Here is a 12985-nt window from a genome sequence, read left to right on the forward strand (position 1 = left end):
CTCACCTGGGCACTTACAAGCCCAATGCAAGTAGCAGCCATCTGCAGATCTCTCTGTAGCTCCTGCTGGATGACCCCAGGCAGTTGCTGACTTTGCACCTCCTAGGAGACCCCAGAGCCAGTACACTCAATGGAAAACTTCAGACTATACCAGATTACAACTCTATAGATCCACAAGCAATACACTCAAGGCGCAAACTCAATGAACACCAAAGCCCACTGAAACAAGCCCTGCTCCATAGGTGTGTCTCCTACACAGCAGCACTTCCACTGTAGTCACAGCTGGTCCTCACAGCCAATTGGCCTGGAGGTCAACTCCTCCCAGTGACGCCAATAGCAATTAAGACTCAACTACAACAAGGCTGTTCACACAGCCCACACAGGGGTACACCTAGAGTGCCCAGCTCAGATGACTGGGGAGGCTGAGCTACTTGGCCCTGCAGGACACCTACTACACAAGGCCACTCTACCAATTCCAGGAGACATAGCAGCTCTTCCTAATACATAGAAACAAACACAAGGAAGCAACCAAAATGTGGAGACAGAGAAACGTGTCACAAATGAAAGAAATGGAAGCAAGCTAACTACTAGATACAGAGTTCAAAACCATGGTTATAAGGTTACTCAAGGGACTTAATGAGAGCTGCAAGGGACTTAGTGAGACTTTCAAGGATCTTTGTGAGAATAACAAAGACATGAAAAAGGGCCAGTCAGAAATTAAGCACACAGTAATTGAAATAAAGAATAATTTTTATTCAACAGTAGAATAGAGGATTATGAGAATCAAATCAATGATCTAGAATATGAGGAAGCAAAAACACCCAATTCGAAGAGCAAAAAGAAAAAAAGAATCCAAAAATATGAAGATAGTGTAAGGAACCTCTGGGACAACTTCAAACGTACCAACATTTGCATTATGGGAGTACCAGAAGGAGAAGAGAGAGCACAATATTGAAAACCTATTTAAAGAAATAATAACAGAAAACTTCCCCTATCTGGTGAAAGAAATGGACTAACAAGTTCCAAACAAGAGGAACCCAAAGAGGCCCACATCAAGACACATAATAATTAAAATGCGAAGACAAAGAGAATCTTAAAAGCAGCAAGAGAAAAGTAGTTAGTTACCTACAAGGGAGGGCCCATACAATTGTCAGCTGATTTCTCAACAGACACTTTGAAGGCCAGAAGGGAGTGAGTGGCAAGAAATATTCAAAATGATGAATAGTAAGGACCTACAACCAAGATTACCCAGCAAAGCTACATTTAGAATTGAGAATCAGTTAAAGAGCTTCACAGACAAGAAAAGCTAAAGAAGTTCATTACCACCAAATCAATATTACATGAAATGTTGAAGGGTATCCTTTAAGAAGAGGAGGAAGAGGAAGAAGATGATGAGGAAAAAAAAAAAACTATGAACAATAAAATGGGCAATAAATACATTTCTATCAACAATTGAATCTAAAAATCAAAATAAATGAATAAGGAATCTAATGAACAAAATAAACTGATGAATAGAGTAGAATCAGAGGCATGGAAACATGGAACAGACTGATGAATCTCAGTGGGAAGGGGGTAGTACGGGAAGAGATTAACTAAAGATCTTATATAGATATATGCAGTACCTATGGACACAGACAATAGAGTGGTGACAACCTGGGGTGGGGCAGGAACTGGTTGGAGGGGAGCAATAGGGAAAAAAAGGGAGGACATCTATAATACTCTCAACAATAAATATTTTTTTAAAAAGGAAAATAAATAAAATAAAATACTAAAAAATTCCTATTAATTTTTGCTGAAGTACTTTATCCGCTACATAGACTAATTGCAGAATTATTGCTGGGCACAAAAATTTATCTATTTTTGCAATGTTAAAAATGAATTACTCAACATCAGAATTGACAATAAAGTTATATGCTACACATAGCACAAAAATGTTAATAAGCAGGAAAGATGTCATAAGAACAATAAAAATCTGAATTTGGTTTTACAAAAAGACAAAGTGGACACTTAGCAAAATGTAACTTACCTTATATTAGTCAGATGCTCTAAAGATATCTCTGAAAACTATCAACCATTATACTGCAAGAGCACATCATATTTTTGTTTGTTTGTAATACAAAAGTGGCACACAAACTTTAATTTATTTTAATATCTAAACAGCACAATAACCAATGAATGAACACCAACAATGCAGTAGACATAAGTAAAATGTAAATAAATGTAAATAGCTAATAAATCAATGATTCTGAATCTCATTAGTAGCATGCATCAAAACAAACAATAATGATGTATAATATTTTCCTTAAAAATTGACAAATATAAAAATATTTGATGATGTATTTTTCTTTGACCTTTCTAACATATGAACTATCTCAGACACAAGCTCCCATTAGTTCAAAAAAGGTCATCTTTAACTCCTTCATTCAGTCATTCTCTCCCTGATTCTGTGTCAGTTATCAGACAGAAATTGGCATACTGCCCCTGATAGCTCCCAAAATATAGGTACACTCTAATACCAATTTAGAGTTGTTAGACTTTCACATGATACTACATCAAATTTTTTATGAATAAATAACTAAAATTTCATAAAGAACTAGAATTTTACACTTCCTATTGCCTTTGTTTACCTTTGCCTTCCCATAGATCATCTCCATTTCCCCCTTCCTTTATATTTTCCTTTAAATAAGAGACTATCTTCTTGCTTCTCTCTCTAAATCATGGTATATCAGCCTCTGCATTATGGGCATTTTTGTCTTCAATGCTTTGTTGTGGGTGCACTACAGGTCCTGCTCATCACAGGAGGTTTAACACCATCTCTGCTTCTACCCAATAGATGTTCAGAGCACCAACACCCCTACCCCTGGGCATGACCATCAAAAATGTCTTCAGCCTAACTGGTTTGGCTCAGTGGTTGAGCATAGACCTATGAACCAGGAGGTCATGGTTTGATTCCCAGTCAGGGCACATGCCTGAGCTTGATCCCCAATAGGAGGCATGCAGGAGGCAGCCGATCAATGATTCTCTCTCATCATTTTTTAAAAATTTTAATCCGCCCTAACCGGTTTGGCTCAGTGGATAGAGCGTCGGCCTGAAGACTCAAGGGTCCCAGGTTCGATTCCGGTCAAGGACATGTACCTTGGTTGCGGGCACATGCCCAGTGGGGAGTGTGCAGGAGGCAGCTGATCGATGTTTCTCTCTCATCGATGTTTCTAACTCTCTATCCCTCTCCCTTCCTCTCTGTGGAAAATCAATAAAATATATTTAAAAAAAATTTTTTTTAATCCTATATAATAAAAGGCTAATATGCAAATCGACCAAAGAGCAGAATGACTGGTCGTTATGACGTGCACTGACCACCAGGGGGCAGACGCTCAATGCAGGAGCTGCCCTCTGGTGGTCAATGTGTTCCCACAGAGGGAGTGCCAGTCAGCCAGAAGCCAGGCTCACAGCTGGCGAGTGCAACAGCGGTGACAGGAGCCTCTCCCACCTCCGTGGCAGTGCTAAAGATGTCCGACTGATGGCTTAGGCCTGCTCCCTGAGGGCTTCTGGACTGCGAGGGGGCACAGGCCAAGCTGAGGGAGCCACCCTCCCAAAATGCACGAATTTTGTGCACCAGGCCTCTAGTATTTACATAATAAAAAACATAATTTTAATCACTAAGTTCTTCCTCATCACTGAAATATGTGCTTTTCTTTATCCTTGGGCGTCTTGAATCATTAGAGGTTGAGGGATCCCCTTAAGTAGGTTTCCACTTTTTTTTTTAATCATATATGAGCATTTATTCTGATACTGCCAGCAGTATGGGAGAGCAGCAGGTCATCCACAAAAATTTGCTCTGCCACCCCCATACACCAGCTGCTTATATAAGGTAGGACAAGGATTACATGGGGAAGTAGGGATTACAGGGGTGGGGAAGTAGGAGGCTGGGGTCTACTTTTTTTGTTCTTCTTCAGTTTCGGCTTGCTGGAAAGTTATGGCCTGAGGCTATGAAGAGCAGGATCTTCTCCTCCATCTTCACTTTCTTCTACTTCTTCAATTTCTTCTTCTGGTTCAGGAATTTTTTTCTTCTTCTTTTTCTCTGGAGGTTTGCATTCTCCAAGCATATTTTTAGGGCAGGCATAACTTAAGTGTCCACTCTCCCCACATTCATAGCCCTTAGATTTATCAAGGCACTTTTGTCTTCGGGGGGCATCAGGTGCTCTTCCATTCTCAAAGCAATGCTTGCTTTTGTCACTAGCAAATAACTTTGTTGCCTATTGTCCTGGTACCATTTTGTGCAGTCTTTATCCAAAAAGAAAATAAGTGCAACACCTTTACTCTCCCTGGTATCTTTATCTTTCATTACAGTAACCTTTACAACTTTGCCATACTTGGAAAATATCCAGTATAAGTCATTGTTTGTCAGGGAAAAGGGCAAGTTGGATACATACACTGTGCTTTTATTTGGGGCCAATCCACCACTTATTTCTTCAGGTGGGGCGGGCCGGGCAATGGGAAGAGCGTGAGGTGTCGGCTCAGTGGGGTTCAGCCACAACGACTCCTTGCCCCTCATAGGGGCCTTGGCATCATTGCATCATCGCAGGGACTAGGAAGGTTTCAGGGACTGGGAAGGTTCCAGTACCCCAGACAAGAAGGCAGCTGCTGCACAGCCTCTTCCTGGCTCTTGCTTGATATTGGCATGGGCCAGGCAGGCACCTCTCTCTCATCATTGATGTTTCTATCTTTCCCTCTCCCCTTTTCTCTGAAATCAATAAAAAAAAATTTTTAAAAAGTCTTCAGACTTCACCAAATGTCCCTTGGAGCAAGATTGCCCCTCATTGAGAAACACTGACCCAAATTCTCCCTAATATGGATTTGAAGTATATTTTCTTAATTTATTACATTTATTAAGTGGAATTTTATCAATTCACTTTTTTAAAAAATATATTTTTATTGATTTTTTTACGGAGAGGAAGGGAGAGGGATAGAGAGTTAGAAACATCGATGACAGAGAAACATCAATCAGCTGCCTCCTGCACACCCCCACTGGGTATGTGCCCGAAACCAAGGTACATGCCCTTGACTGGAATCGAACCTGGGACCCTTCAGTCCGCAGGCTGACGCTCTATCCACTGAGCCAAACCGGTCATGGCTCAATCCACTTTTTTTTTTTTTTTTTAAAAATAGTATATGGATTTTGAGTTAGAGAGGCGGGGAGAGGGAGAGAGAAACATCAATGGGAGGGTGAAACATCGATCAGTTGCCTCCTGCACACCCTCCAACCAGGGATCCAGCCGGCAACCCAGGCATGTGCCCTTGACTTGGAATCAAACTGGCAACCTCCTGGTGCATAGGACAAGCCTAACCAGCTGAGCTACACCGGCCAGGGCTCAATCCATTTCTTTCATTCAGAGAATGAAATTAAACATGTCATTATTATAAAACCTAAATGAAGTTACTTTTTATATAACTCACTATTCTTTTTTATGGGTTGGTCACACTTTATAGAAAAAAAAAAGATTTTATATTCATAGCCTGAATAAAACTAGACAAGCTGATTATAAAATTCATATTAAAAATAAATAAACCAAAAGAGTCCTCCTCTCCCCCCCCCCCCAAAAAAAACCCTTAAAAATAAAGAGATATAGCTCTACCATATATTAAAATATTTTAAATTTACAATAATTAACATTATGGAACTGGCCAATGAAAGGACTAATTAGAAATGCATTTTTGTGCAACTTGGTAAAGCACAATTTAGCAATGGCTATCAAAATTACAAAAGAATATACCCTTTAATCCAGAATTTATACTTCTAAAAGTTTATTCCTACAGATATTCTTACATGTTTGCAAAATGAGACATGTAGAGGTTCTTGCAGATAGCATTTTTACAGCAAAATAGTAAATCAACCTAAATGGCCTTTAGTAGGAGAATGATTAAGTGAATACAGAGGGAGCACTGTGTGAAGCTATGAAAATGAGGACGCTCTTTAGGTTATGATGTGGAATGAGTGCCAATATGTATAGTTGGTGAAAAAAGCCAGATAAAAACACCATGCTTAGTATATTTCTATTTGTATGAAAGAGGATAAATATACTTAATATACACTCGCTTTTTTAAAATATATTTGGGAGAATACCCCCCAAAAACTAAAAATATTGATTGTCCCAAGGTAGCAAAACTGGGTGACTGGGCAACAGGATTGGGAAAAAGTCCTTTCATTATATAGTCTTTGGTCGCTTATGAATTGTGAACATTGTGAAGGTAATAGCTAATGAAAATGAATATGTAGCTAAATCAGGAGCAATGCTGTCCTTTTGTTGTTGTGATGAGCAGTCTTATAAACAATTACAAAATGTTTATTACCACATATTTATATACTTTTAAACAGTTTTATTTAAAAATTGTCTCAAAACCAAATTATTATTATTTGTTTAATTTGGTTTTTAGAGAGAGAGGAAGGGAGAGAGATAGAAACATCAATGAGAGAGAAATATCATCAATCAACTGCTTCTTGTATGCACCCCTACTGGGGATGGAGCCCACAAACCAGGCTTGTGCCCTGACGGGAATCCAATCAGTGACTCTTTGGTTTTTGGGTCGACACTCAACCACTGAGCCGCACCAGCTGGGCAAAAACCAAATTATTTTTGAACTGTCTGTTTTATAAAAAGGTATGTATTTTCCTTATAAATATACTAGTGGCCTGGTGCATGAAATTCATGCACGGGAGAAGGAGGGTGTGTCCCTCAGCCCGGCCTGCATCCTCTCCAATCTGGGACCCCTCAGGGGATGTCCAACTGCCAGTTTAGGCCTGATCCCTGTGGAACAACCCTCTTGCAATCCGGGACAGCTGGCTCCTAACCGCTCACCTGCCTGCCTGCCTGATTGCCCTACCAGTGGTTCTCAACCTTCCTAATGCCACAACCCTTTAATACAGTTCCTCATGTTGTGGTGACCCCCAACCATAAAATTATTTTTGTTGCTACTTCATAACTGTAATTTTGCTACTGTTATGAATCGTAATGTAAATATCTGATACGCAGGATGTATTTTCATTGTTCGCGACCCACAGGTTGAGAACCGCTGCAACCACTCTGCCTGCTGGCCTGCTTGCCCCCAACTCCCCTCCCCAACCCCCGCTGGTCTGATCACCCCCAACCACCCTTCCCTGCTGGCCTGATCACCCCTAACTGCCTCTGCCTCGGCCCCACCACCATGGCTTTGTCCGGAAGAACATCCAGAAGGTCTCCAGGTCTAATTAGCATATTACCCTTTTATTAGTATAGATTCTCTTTTTTTTTTTTTAAACATATTTTATTGATTTTTTACAGAGAGGAAGGGAGAGGGATAGAGAGTTAGAAACATCGATGAGAGAGAAACACTGATCAGCTGCCTCCTGCACACTCCCCGCTGGGGATGTGCCCGCAACCAAGGTACATGCCCTTGACCGGAATCGAACCTGAGTCCTTTCAGTCTGCAGGCCGACGCTTTATCCACTGAGCCAAACCAGCTAGGGCTAGATTCTCTTTTACTTGCACAAAATGATTTCCCCCCTTTATTAAACCAGGAAATGAATGCACCAAGTTTCTATTTTCTCCCAGATTCTTCTTGAATAGCAAAGAATTATAAGATACATAGATGATTAATCCTGTAAGAATTAAAGTAGTAAACATTTGTTACTAGATTAACAGAGTAAAATTCATTGATAGAACTGTTTTACTTAAAAGTCTTCATTGGTTGTCCTGAGGACTGAGAATAAAGTCCTGTTAGGTGGCCCTCCCATCTCTTTGTCTATCCTGTCCTATTCTTCATGGGTGCTGCTATAGTGCTTTCAACTACTTTTGGTCCATTGTGTCTTATTAACGCCAGGCCCCATGTGCAGTCAAGGAAAAAGTGATATTCTTATAGTCATTTCTAAACTACCCTCTCCTGAGATTACACATATAAGCCTTATTTTAGCTAGCTTTTCTACCCTCTCATAAGTCTATGCATTAGAATTCAGAAACATATTTTTAGATAGTTTGGTGGAGTTGAGTGGTTTTCAGGAAGCAGAATTAAGGAATTTGTTGTTTCTTTTCCCTCTCAGCCAGGCAAGGAGCAAGGAGCTACGGGATCTTTAAAGAGCCAGGAGTGTATGACACAAAGATGGATGGAATCTGATTAGGGAGGACCAGAGGTTTCTGCAGGAGCCTAAAGAGGATTCATGTCATTATTTGTGGATGTCCCAGTCATGCAATTTGGAGTAAAGGGAATGTGTTTGCAAGGCTGTCGTCCCGGAACCTTGGGTGGTGTGGGTGGTTCCGGCAGTAGACCTATAGAGACGCACAGGCCGCATAAAAGGTTTTCTACACCAGTCATGTCTCTGCCAGTATGTATGTTTTCAGGTGTTTGGAGGAAATCCGAGATCATTCAGTGTACTCTTCACTGAGAAAGAAGTCCAGATCCCAACTTACAGGCGAGTGTAACCCTGAAAACGTGTCTCCCTCTCCCAGGTACCACCCCCAACCCCCACTGGACAGTGGCTAAGCTCTATACAGCTCTAGTGCTCATATGTGAAGAATTGTCCAGGGCAGTCACAGTTTCCAATGCTATGTTTCCAAGTTTGAACCATGAGATCTGAATTTTGGTTCTGGAAATACAGTAACAGTACACCTGGGTTATTGACCTTGTCCAATTCCTTAGTATTTCTCTTTTGAGAGTTCCCCCCAAAATGGGAATATTGAGAAATTGAATGTTCTTAGATGCCTAGTGCCTAGTGGAGGCAACAGACTTTTATGCAAGCTGTGAGTGTACTGTGGGATAAAGGCTATGACAGCTCAGTGCCCTGCCCAGTCTGCAGTAGTCAGCCTGAATCCCCCTAGACCAGCTCTGACCAGCAAGCCCTAGCATCCCTAATGGGCTCCAAAAGCCAGAATCCAAGTTGGGCATCATTAGCCTCTCATTTCCTTTGCTTTCTAGAGAATATTACTGAGCAATCTAGGTCAAATGCCTTCGGAGGCCAGCTAGTAAAGCACTGTAAAATATGTAAAGAAACCTGATGTAAAAGGAAGGTCAAACTTATGGAGAACAGGAAATTGCATGCACCACAAAACATGTTCACATTCAAAGTGAGGATTTTAAAAAATATATATTTTTATTGATTTCAGAGAGGAAGGAAGAGGAAAAGAGATAGAACCATCAATGATGAGAGAGAATCATTGATTAGTTGCCTCCTGCACGCCCCCTACTGGGGATTGAGCCTGCAACCCAGGCATATGCCCTTGACAGGAATTAAACCTGGGACCCTTCAGTCCACAGGCTGACGCTCTATCCACTAAGCTAAACTGGCTAGGACCAAAGCGAGGATTTTTAAAGTTGCACTTGCCGAATGAAATACAGGCTTCCAGTTACCAACTCCTGATTTGGGGTATCCATGTCAGCATGAGAGGAGAGGCTCTTGGGTGGAATTCTGCAAGCTTTAATGAATGCGTTTCGAGCCTAATTCTTGGTAACCAGTTTCTCCCAAGATGGAGCTTATGTTTGGTATCTTTGGCTACCCGCTGTTTCTTCTGCACATCGCCACGGGCAACCCACATCTCTCTGCGGTGGCTTTCTTTAAGACTTTCTTGCCCTAACTGGTTTGGCTCAGTGGATAGAGCGTTGGCCTGCGGACTGAAAGGTCCCAGGTTCGATTCTGGTCAAGGGCATGTACCTGGGTTGTGGGTACATCCCCAGTAGGGGGTGTGCAGGAGGCAGCTGGTCGATGTTTCACTCTCTTCGATGTTTCTAACTCTCTATCCCTCTCCCTTCCTCTCTGTAAAAAAATCAATAAAATATATTTTTAAAAAAAGACTTTCTCAAACAGACAACGGCTGCTTGTTAACTTTATTTTCTCTGTCCTTCTAACATCGCATGACAAATAGGCTGTGTTCTGGGAAAAAATTAAAAGCCTGGTGTCTGGTTAATCTCAGTCCTTTTCTCTCTGTGTTCCCCAATGTTCAGACCCTTTGTGCTCATTAGCAGTGACACATGAGTCACTGGTCTTGCTGTCTTCCCAGCGGAAGGAAAAGCTGCGTCTCTTAATGATCTGGGAGACCTTCAGGAGTCACCACAGGTTCTGGGGCTCCTGTCTGAGGGAGGAAAGTTCACTCTGAAAACCCAGGGCAGACAGAAGCTCAACGTGGGCAGGTGTCCAGCCTCCCCAGCATCAGACAGCAGGGACAGATGGGACTTCCCACTGCTCAATGCTGATGGGATTTTTGGGAGTCTGGCCTTTTAGTCGAGGTAAATGTCACAGGCCCAGCAAGGGCAAAGTCTGGCTGTCCGAACTTGGCAGAGTCATCAGCCCAGAAAAGGGTCCAGCAGCTTAAAGTGAAGGAGGCCTGTCCTAGCCGGTTTGGCTCAGTGGATAGAGTGTCAGCCTGCATCAGCCTGAGCACTCAAGGCTCCCAGGTTCAGTTCCGGTCAAGGGCACATGCCCGGGTTGAGGGTTGAGTCCCCAGTAGGAGGCATGCAGGAGGAAGCCAATCAATGATTCCCTCTCATCACTGATGTTTCTATCTCACTCTTTCCCTCTCCCTTCCTCTCTGAAATCATACAAATATATTAAAAAAAATAAAAGTAAAATGATTTTTAAAAAATTAAAAATAAAGTGAGGGAGGCCCATGGTGGCAACAAACGACCATGCGAAAAAGTAGAAGTCAGTTGCAAAGGGGTCACGAGGCATTGGTGGGGACCACAGAAGGAGAGTTCTGGTGGTAGAAGGTTGAGAGGAGTATGGGGCCTGCAACCAAATCCCTCTAAGACTCTCACCTGAATAGAACTCCCCAAGTGTTGGAGAGGCTTTGGTCAGTTAATGAAATTAAAAAATCACCTATAGCCCTGCCGGGTGCCCAGTTGGTTGAAGTGTCATCCCATCCACAAAAAGGTTGCGGGTTCCATTCACAGCCAGGGCACATGTATAGGTTGCAGGTTCTATCTCCTGTCAGAAAACAACCGATCCATGTCTCTCTCTCTCTCTCTCTCTCTCTCTCTCTCTCTCTCTCTCTCTCTGCCAAAAAAGAATCAGAAGCTTTCCAGATCTACTTCTGAAGGCTGGAACTCAGTTTCTGTCATGAATTGTAGTTCAAAAGGGAGACCAAGCCCTGACTGGTTTGGGTCAGTGGATAGAGCATTGGCCCATGGACGAAGGGTCCTGGGTTCAATTCCTGTCAAGGGCATGTACCTCGGTTGCAGGCTTGAGCCCCGGCCCTGGTCAGGGTGCATGTGGGAGGTGCATGAGGGACACAACCAATCACTGTGTCTCTCTCACATCTCTCTGTCTTTCCCTCTCCCTTCCATTCTCTCTAAAAATCAATGGGAAAATATCCTCAGTGAAGATTAACAACAACAACAAAACAAGGAGATCAACATGATAGAGAGAGTTTTGGCCAGCTGAGATCCCAGCATCCAGTCAATTTTAGGCTCTGTGACTGGAGCCCTAACTCCCTTCTTGACGGATTCAAGCTGGAATCTTGATATTTACAAACCCAGAGATTAAGCTCAGAGGCACAGGCTCAGTCTAAAAAGACAGAAATAGCCCTGACCGGTTTGGCTCAGTGGATAGAGCATCGGCCTGCGGACTGAAGGGTCCCAGGTTCGATTCTGGTCAGGGGCATGTGTCATGGTTGCAGGCACATCCTCAGTGGACGGTGTGTAGGAGGCAGCTGATCGATGTTTCTCTCTCATCGAGGTTTCTAACTCTCTATTCCTCTCCCTTCATCTCTGTAGATAATCAATAAAATATATTTTTTTAAAAAGACAGAGCCGTAACCGATTTGGCTCAGTGGATAGAGCATCGGCCTGCGGACTGAAGGGTCCCAGGTTTGATTCCTGTCAAGGGCATGTACCTTGGTTGCGGGCACGTCCCCAGTGAGGGGTGTGCAGGAAGCAGCTGATTGATGTTTCTCTCTCATTGATGTTTCTAACTCTCTATCCCTCTCCCTTCCTCTCTGTAAAAAAATCAATAAAATATATTTTTTAAAAAAGACAGAAATAAAATAAAATAAAGATTGGCCTGTCATAGAAAACTGCATTAGTGGTAGGTAGGTATCTCTATGAGATGATCTCACCATTTTCATTTGGGTTTAATTTTAGTCTTGAAAAAAATGTGATATTTATTACACTTTGCAGAATATGTAATTTTTTATATAACTAAATTCATTTAATTGAGACTTTTATTGCCTTTCTAATAGTTACAAATCAGTTTTTTTCTTCTCAGATATCTAGACATTATGTTGCAACACTGTAGCAAAAAGTGTGGTAAAAACAATGTTTATGCTCAGATATAATAATTTTTATTGCCATTCTCTCCAGGAATCTCCTATTCTAAAATGGATGGTAAGCAAAAACTATATCAGTAACAGCAAGATTTTACTACATGCCAGACACCATTGCAGGCATCTTACATATATTATCTCACTTAATTCTCTTAATCCTAAGAAGTAGGTGGTTCTCATACCTCTCATTTTACTGAGGAGAGAACTGAAGCACAGAGGTGGGGAGCTAGTATACTCACAGGATTTCTATGCTAAGAAGAAAAGTCGGCACTGAAAGCTTATTCTGTTTTAACTTCTCCCAAAGGCATCCAATTACAGTGACCTGTATTACTCTTTGTGTTGTGTTATCATCATTCCTGCCCATAGAATGTTTGGCAACTAACTAGATATGTTTGTCTCTTGACGTTTGATTTCATAGACAATTATTCATAGCCGTGCATTGTAATGCCTCTCAGATCACTGCCCAAAACAGCACTTTAGAAATGCTCACCAATCATATTTCTAAGCTCTGCTTCTCAGAGAATCTGATTAGGGGAGAAGGGAAGAAATCTGAGCTTAGCGTGCCCTCTGTGTGAGTCCGATGTGCTGGGACTCGTTTGAGAAGCACACATTTGAGAGGCCCTCATTCTGTGCAGTGGGCTCTCCACGTTCTTCATCGAGCACTCCTTAGAAGTAAAATTATTTTTAGGCGGAATAACCACTATT

The 12985-nt window shown here is 42.0% G+C and overlaps 1 pseudogene across 1 annotated transcript; it reads right to left on the reverse strand.

Annotated features, from left to right (window-relative positions):
• Positions 1 to 3929: 3929 nt before the first annotated feature.
• On the reverse strand, positions 3930 to 4551 carry LOC308532643 (zinc finger CCHC-type and RNA-binding motif-containing protein 1-like; annotated as a pseudogene). The gene has a single exon. The product of its transcript is annotated as a zinc finger CCHC-type and RNA-binding motif-containing protein 1-like (transcript).
• Between the last annotated feature and the right edge of the window lie 8434 nt (positions 4552 to 12985).

This window comes from Myotis nattereri (assembly GCF_964212035.1).
Source record: "Myotis nattereri genome assembly, chromosome: 16".
In the NCBI taxonomy this organism is placed as follows: domain Eukaryota; kingdom Metazoa; phylum Chordata; class Mammalia; order Chiroptera; family Vespertilionidae; genus Myotis; species Myotis nattereri.